Consider the following 7716-nt stretch of genomic DNA (forward strand, 5'->3'; position numbering starts at 1 on the left):
AGAGGTTATAAAGATGTAGTCTAAGCTGTGGAGACTAATGAGTTTGTGAACTTGGTTTAGAATGGTAAAGCAATGACAACGTATGTCAACAAGTTTAGAGAGTTAGTTAATCTGCTTTGGAAGTGGATACAAGCGGATGTAGCCATGAATGATGACTCATTTAAGGATTAAACTCTGGGATGGCCCAGAGCATCAAGGCCGCTCCAGTGCATGAGATGTTTATTTGTGCTTGGATAGCAGGGAGGGCCATGTTACTTAAAGTATACGGAATGAGGTATGGAGCGTGGATGCCGTGGGGCAAGAGATGCAGATGATAGTATTCCCATTGGTGGGAATTAGTAAGGACAAATTCTCGGTAATTGGAATAAAAGGACCCCTAACAGTTTTGTGAGTCATGGTTTCGACAGGAAGGGGTTTGGTCTACAAGATAGTCATCATGATAGTGATAAGATCTAGTAAAGTTGTTTAGTACGCATCAGAAGCAGGAAACACCATCAAGAAAGACGTCAGGTAAGGGCATGATTTCTACATGGAATAGTTTGATATGTTAGGGCGGACTGCCCAGGATTAGAGAATGGAAGACTGGAATGCCTTGTTATATTTGAAGCTCGAGGCTAGTTCCTCGAAGATGACCAGTTAACTAGATAGTTCACATTTTTCATTATATAAGAGTTGAAAAGAGTTCAATGTGCATACCCCCCCAGAAGGGATTCAGATATAAAGTTTATGTCTTAGGGCTATTGTACGAGGGGTTTGAGATATTAGTGTTTGTTGGGGATGACTTAGAAACCTCTAAAAGAAGAATTGGAACACGAGTAGTAAAGAGGTTCGTAGTGAAAGTGGTTGAATTTGTTATGTAAGAGCCTTGACATGAGCCTGAGCAGGAGCTGATTTGTTAGATAAGGGACAACTCTGGATTGTAGGGGATATCACTTAAAGTATTTTAATTGGACTGAATGGAAGCTGAATTGGTCAATAAGGATTCAGATGAGTGTTTAAAGAGTGGTTGGGTGTGCTTCAGGTTTCGGATATGGACAGATTTGGTATCAGGAGCATTACAAAAAAAAATGGCATTAGCTTGATAGAAAGAATTACTGGTTTAGTTGAAGAAGTAATTGATTTAGGGATGGATTAGAAGTAGCATCGTATAGTGGGATTCATTGGCATCGCCTGTTAAGGATGAAGAGTTTAAATGCCCGGTTACAAGGCAGGACAATGTCTTCAGGAATTGATCTTCGATCTGGTTATTACCAGCCGAGGATCAAGGAAAGAGACATTTCAGGAATTACTACTTATACCAAGTGGGGTATGATGGATAATTAGTAAAGGTTCTTAACTGACTTAAGCTTCAACAACACAGGTAAGTTCAACAACCAGAGAATGTAGTAACAGTTTGGATGAGGCACCTTCAGGTTTGTTAGAGAAGTGTTGATCTACTTCACAATTTGAAGCAGAATGTGGACGACTATTACACTGATGATACTAAGACTGAAGCAGTAGGGTCACAGGTAAGGTTCCAGAAGATATTAGCTTCATTTCTTCAAGGGTATTCAAGGTTATGCTACAGGAAGAGAATGTGTCAAGTATGAAGAAACTCAGTCAGAAGCCACTAAGAAATTACTGAAGAACATCTGAGGGATAACAAGCACAACGAGACCGGTGAATATTTCATCTACTATATACGTATCTTCAAGGAAACTATACCAGAGATTAGAATGACAGAAGAACTTAAAGCTAGACTGAATGGACAACTTTGTATCAGATTTTTAGAAGACAGAATAAGGACTGGTTAGCACCCTGTGGTATAGGAATCTATGTGTAATGGAAGGATACAGAAGGGTAACATGAAGGACCTTGTCTTTGTTAAGACATGAAACTATAAGTGGTGTATCAAAGGCTGAGACGCGCCAAGTTCTAGACTGCTGAGATGATGGTTTGTGCCTCGCGGGAGGTGAAAGAATGGGAACGTGACCGGTATACATGGAACATTAAGTTAACAATGAATGCATAACGAAAGGAATTTGAGCATTTGGTCATTTGTAAGAAAGATAACCTTGAGACCAAGATTTGGTGAGACTCAATGGGTGATTCATGTTAGAAACCCTTGACTGCACAAGGAGAAAATTTAATTGGTAGCAGATCTTCTACTTGAGAAGATTCGTGTTAGTTGGATAGTATGCCACTGATTATGGTAAGGTCAGGAAAGGTAACGATTGTGATTGTTGTCGCATCTGTGATTGGTTATGGAAAGATATATATTTCTTTGGACAATGGAATTCAGATAGAGAATCTTGTGAAAATGGTGAAGAACCCTACCAGTATAATATGAGTTAAAATATAAAGATTAGATGAGTGATCCGATAGAATTTGGTGTGAAGATGAAAGTCTTGAATGAACATTATACTACCTTCTTAGGCATATGGTAGTCAGGAAGTTTAAATGGGTGATAAGGTTTAAAATTCGTATATTGGAAGGTAAAATGGTATAGTGGTGAATTGTAAGATTGAACCACATTAGTCTATAAGTGAGATGATTGGACATGGAAGGTTGCAACACAGCATATTGATTTAAGACATTTTGGTTCGTGTGAATGAGTGACGTGGCGTGATAAATGATAGTGACGAGTTGAGACCCTTTAATTTTTTAGGTTCTCGAAAGAAATTAGAGAACGAAGGGAATAAGATTGGAAACTAGAATTGGTGGTTGTCTACATAAAGAATGGCAATCTGAAGAATTAATGGTGGTTCTAAGGAATCATGCATTGAATGTGCAAATGATTGGGATATTAAGAAAAAGTATAATCCCTTGATGAAACAGTCACAGTGATGAATGCTGGATTACAACTAAGGTGACATGGCATAAGACATGGTAAGATAGAAAGCGAGAGGTACTGGTTCTAGGTGAAGGAATGGAAGGAAGTGGGTATTATGGTTCGGTATTGGTTCGGGGGAAAACCAATGAAGCTGTTAGAATTATTAGGGCAGAAGTATCTGCCTATTTGAAAGGACATAAGAGTTTGCAAGTTGTACATTTTGGAACATGAAGTTCCAGGATAAGAGACAAACAAGAAAGAGTATGATATTCTGGGGAAGAAAGGGGAGTTCGCTCCCGATTCGGTAAGAGTTCTGAGATCGTACCAAGGTTTAGGCCAAGGGCCTACAAGCTAACCTTACCCTAGTATGGGTGATGGCTTATGATCGCTGATGAGATAAACAGACCTTGAGGTTTTATCAGAGTCGTTATACAAGGAAGGGTTAATGAGAGTTGTAAGAAGATATCTTATAAAGCAAGATTGTTACACTATGAAGAGTGTTATTAAAGGACAAAAGGTAAAGAGCTGGACTTTGGAGTTGTGGTCAGAGGTATGAGATTTATTACCTGATGTGTTCAAATAAATTTCGATGACGAAATTGTTATAAGGAGGGGATAGTTGTAACGACCCAAAATTACTAATAAGGCTTAAGGGCCTTAATTAGTGTGCTGGGAGGGCATAATGGGTATTTATGTGAATTGATGATAAAATGCATAATTATGTGATATGCATGATCCTATGATTATATGGATATGTGAAATTCATGTTTATGAGTATTAAATAAGTATGTGGGCCCTGTTCTGCTTAGAAGGGCATATTTGTAATTTTGGCCCGTTGGGGGCATAAATATAATTATATGTAATTAATTGTTGAGACCACATTATTATGTTGATATATTTGCAGCATGTGGCTCGAGACGGTCTTAGTGAGCGGATTGGCGAAATAGTCACAGCGGGGATTTATACCCAGCTCGGGGGAGCCTGGGGGTCTTTCTGGGAAATATATTGGAGATTTTTGGACATTGGGGAAAATGATTGGAGATTAATTGGGTGACAGGAAATAAGTGATGAACATTAGGAAGACTCAAGAGATTAGCAGGAATTGGGAGCAAATGACCAAAATACCCTTAGGTTGATTAAAAGGCATAGTTTTAATTGGGAGGGTAAAAGAGTCTTTTGGTAACTAGGAAAGAAACCTAATTTACTCTGTTGTTCCTTAGACCTTGGTAGAAAGTAATAGAAGTAGAGGAAGGAAAAGAAGAAAAACAAAAACACTCAACTCACCTCCTTCTCTCTCCCTCACGATTTGCTCTCTCTCACTCTACCTTGAGAAATTTGAAACTAAGAACTCAAGAGAAAGCCTGGGCTAGGTTTTGGGACCTTGATCCCTGGAGTAGCTAAAGGATTCAGCTGGAATTAGTTGCTAAATTAAGGTAAAGTTTAAGGTTTCATCTGAGTTTTTCTGGGCTTTGTTGAGTATGGTTTCTGACTTTGGTTTTGAGATCGGAGTTTAAGGATTTAAACTTGGGAATTGCAAGAATCAAAGCTGGGGGAAATAGTGAAGGAAACCTAGGGTCGAATTCAGTAATCAGAGGTAACTATTTCTGACTTTTATTCTCTGGCTTTCTAATTTTCAGATGATGTTTTTGAGCTTCTGAGCTCAATTGTGATTTCTGTGTTTGATGATGTTTTTAGCTAAGTTTTTAATGTTGTTGGGTTGTTTGGTTGAGCTATAGTGAATTGTAGGTTCAATTTTGAGTTTAATTGAGGTTTGGGGGGTTTGTGGAGCTTTGGCTTGGGAAAGTTCGAAGGAAGAAACCTAGAAATTGTCATTTCTGGTGCTAGTGCTATAGCGCTAGGTTTAGAGAGATACAACGCTAGCCTGCATTTCTGGGAGGCTTAGGTTTCTGTATGTAGTGCTGTAGAGCCCTTCTGGTGGCGCTGTAGCACTACCCTACCTCCAGAACTGGGTTTTTAGGTACTTTTTAGGGTTTTACTTGGGGGCTCGAGGGGACGGTGTCACCACTTCATTTAGTGGAATTAGATGTCTTGAGAGCGTGAGTTTGGTCCCGGGATTGTCCTTTGGAAATTAAAACTCATCAAAGTGCCATTTATGGATTGTGACTAGGTTTATCACCAAGGCTCGGAGCTTAGGACCATGCTCAAAATCTGTAACGACCCAAAGTTACTAATAAGGCTTAAGGGCCATTATTAGTGTGTTGGGAGGGCATAACTGGATTATATGTGATTTAATGATTAAAAGCATGTTATATGATTATTTGAATATCTGTGATGCATGACTATGTGTATTAGTATGTATGTAGGCCCTGATTAGGTTAGAAGGGCATAATTGTAAATTTTCGTCCGTTGAGAGCATAACTGTACATATATGTGATAAATTGTCGAGACCACATTATTATGTGGATATATTTGTAATTTGTGACTCGAGACGATCTTAGTGAGCGGTTCAGCGATAAAGTCACAGTGGGGATTTATACCTGGCTCGGGGCGAGCCTAGAGGTGTTTCTGGGAATCTAGAGAATATATTGGAGTTTATTTTGATATTGAGGAATATAGCTGGTGATTAGTTAGGTGTTGGGAAGTAAGCGGTAAATATTAGAGACATTCGAGGAAATAGCGGGAATTGGGTGAAATGACCAAAATGCCCCTAGGTTAATTTAAAGGCTTAGGGATAAAGGGGAGGGAAAATTGGTCATTTGGCTTATAAGGGATAAGTATTGTCAGGCTTTATGCCTTAGTGGATTTTGTAGAAAGAGATGGAAGTGTGAAGGAAAGAAAGAAAAGAAAGAAGAGAAGGAAAAGGGAAAGGGACAGAAAAACAAGGTAATTCTCAAGAACGGTTTGGGACTTCTTCATCATTTTCTTCTGGAAATTTGGGGCTAAAATCCAAAGGAGCTTTAGGCTGAGATTGTGTACTTGGGGTTTTGATCAGGTTGGGGAAACTAGCTGAGGTTGCTCATCATTTCAAGTAAGATTTTGAGGTTAATATTCAGTTCCTGGTATTAGTGTTGAGCTGGTTTTTCTAAGCAAAGTTCTGTGGGAATTCTAGGGAGTTGAGGCTGAAGATTTGAGGAGGAGAAGGTTGAGCAAGAGTGGGAGATAACCTAGTCTAAGCTCATCCATCAAAGGTAAGGAACTCTAGCTTTAAGCTTTGTGATTTATGTGGTTTGTTGAGATTATGAGCTTTAGGATCAGCTATGGTGAATTTTGTTATTTGGAGTGCATGTGATTGATTTATGTGTGGTTGGGATGTGCGGAGGATGTTGATAGGCTTGTTTTTATGTTTGGTTGATGTTTGGAAGAGTTTTGGTAAGTTTTGGCTCAGGGAAAATCGAAGGAGGAAAATGCAGGGTTTGATGTGTTGTGACTAGCACTACAGTGCTAGTCACTGGGCGCTGTAGCGCTAGGCTATGTGTTCTGGGGCATTTTAGGCTCTGTTAGTAGCGCTGTAGCGCTCTCCTTAGAGCGCTGTAGCGCTACCCTATTTCCAGAAAGGGTTTTGGGTTATTTTCAAGGGTTTTCGCCCGGGGGTTCGGGGTTTGATTCCACCACCCCGTTTGGTGGAATTAGGGCTTCCCGAGGGCTCTGGGTTGGTACCGAGGCTAGGATTTCAGACTTGAGTTTTGGTGATGATTCTGATCTATGGTTGTGACTAGGTGTACGCTAGGGCTCGGACGAGGTCGTTCTTGAGGACAAATTGAACAAAGCTAGCAAATCTAAAGGTAAGAAAACTGCACCCGGTTATGTGTTTGTAATGGGACTAAGAGCTCCCTATATTTGTATGATGCCATAGATGGTATTATTCCATGGGACATGTGATAAACGGCCTAAGGGTGCCATAAATTATACTTGCGCACAGGGCGCGGCTCGGCCACTGGTAGCCGAGGACAGCTTAATATTCATTAAGCTCGGTTTAAGTGGGCCAGAGTCAGTGGGATAAATAGAGGGTGCGGCCTAAGGGCATTGACCCTAATTGTCATATGTGGATTGATTATTGATATGAAATGATATACTTGGTATGTTGAATATTTGATTAACGTGAATGCCTAAACTGTTGAGTACATGCTTATGCGGTATGAGTTATCTGATTGTCTGTTGAATGATTGTGCTCTATAATTGTGTTTTCTTGCTGGGCCTTGGCTCACGGGTGCTACGTGGTGCAGGTAAAGGCAAAGGCAAGTTGGTCAAATCCTGAGATGGACAGCTGCGGGGCTGAATGTACATAGTCAGCTGATCGGCCGCCACGGCTGAGAAGTGGAACAGGACGAAAAATGCTTAACTGTCTGTTTTGCCTTAGAGTGGCTAATCACTGTACTTTTATCCTAAAATTTTGTAAACAGTCTTAAAATTATTGCTTTTGGGATCCCATGTTAAAAGAAAATGTTTATTTATAAGAAATGCATCTTTTGAGACCAAAATCTTTTAACCCTTGTTCAACTATAGTTTCAATAACATGTTTTGAATTAAATGCCTTGATTAACAAGTCTTCCACCTTCTTAAACACACAGCGTAACGATCTTGGCTATCCAGGGCGTTACAACTTGGTATCAGAGCATCCTAGGTTTAAAGGTTCCTGAAGACTGGCTGGACATGTACATTCGGCGCGAAAGACAAGCTCGACTCAGGGTTTGGTAATCGTGTATACATGACTATATGTTTAAATGATTTGAATGAGATATGACTGTTGATATCTGCTTGATTAATTAGGAGCATGAGATACTGATAGGGCTTGGCCCTTGACTATTGCATGATGATATTGGGGCGTGCTTATCAGCACTGCTATACATGTGAATGAATATTTGGATAAACTGTTATATTTTGATCGCTTGTGAATGTTTGGGGTTCTAATGGTGGATCATGGAAGGATTATTACCCTGTCATCAT

The sequence above is a fragment of the Humulus lupulus genome, chromosome 7, assembly GCF_963169125.1.
Source record: "Humulus lupulus chromosome 7, drHumLupu1.1, whole genome shotgun sequence".
Lineage (NCBI taxonomy): Eukaryota > Viridiplantae > Streptophyta > Magnoliopsida > Rosales > Cannabaceae > Humulus > Humulus lupulus.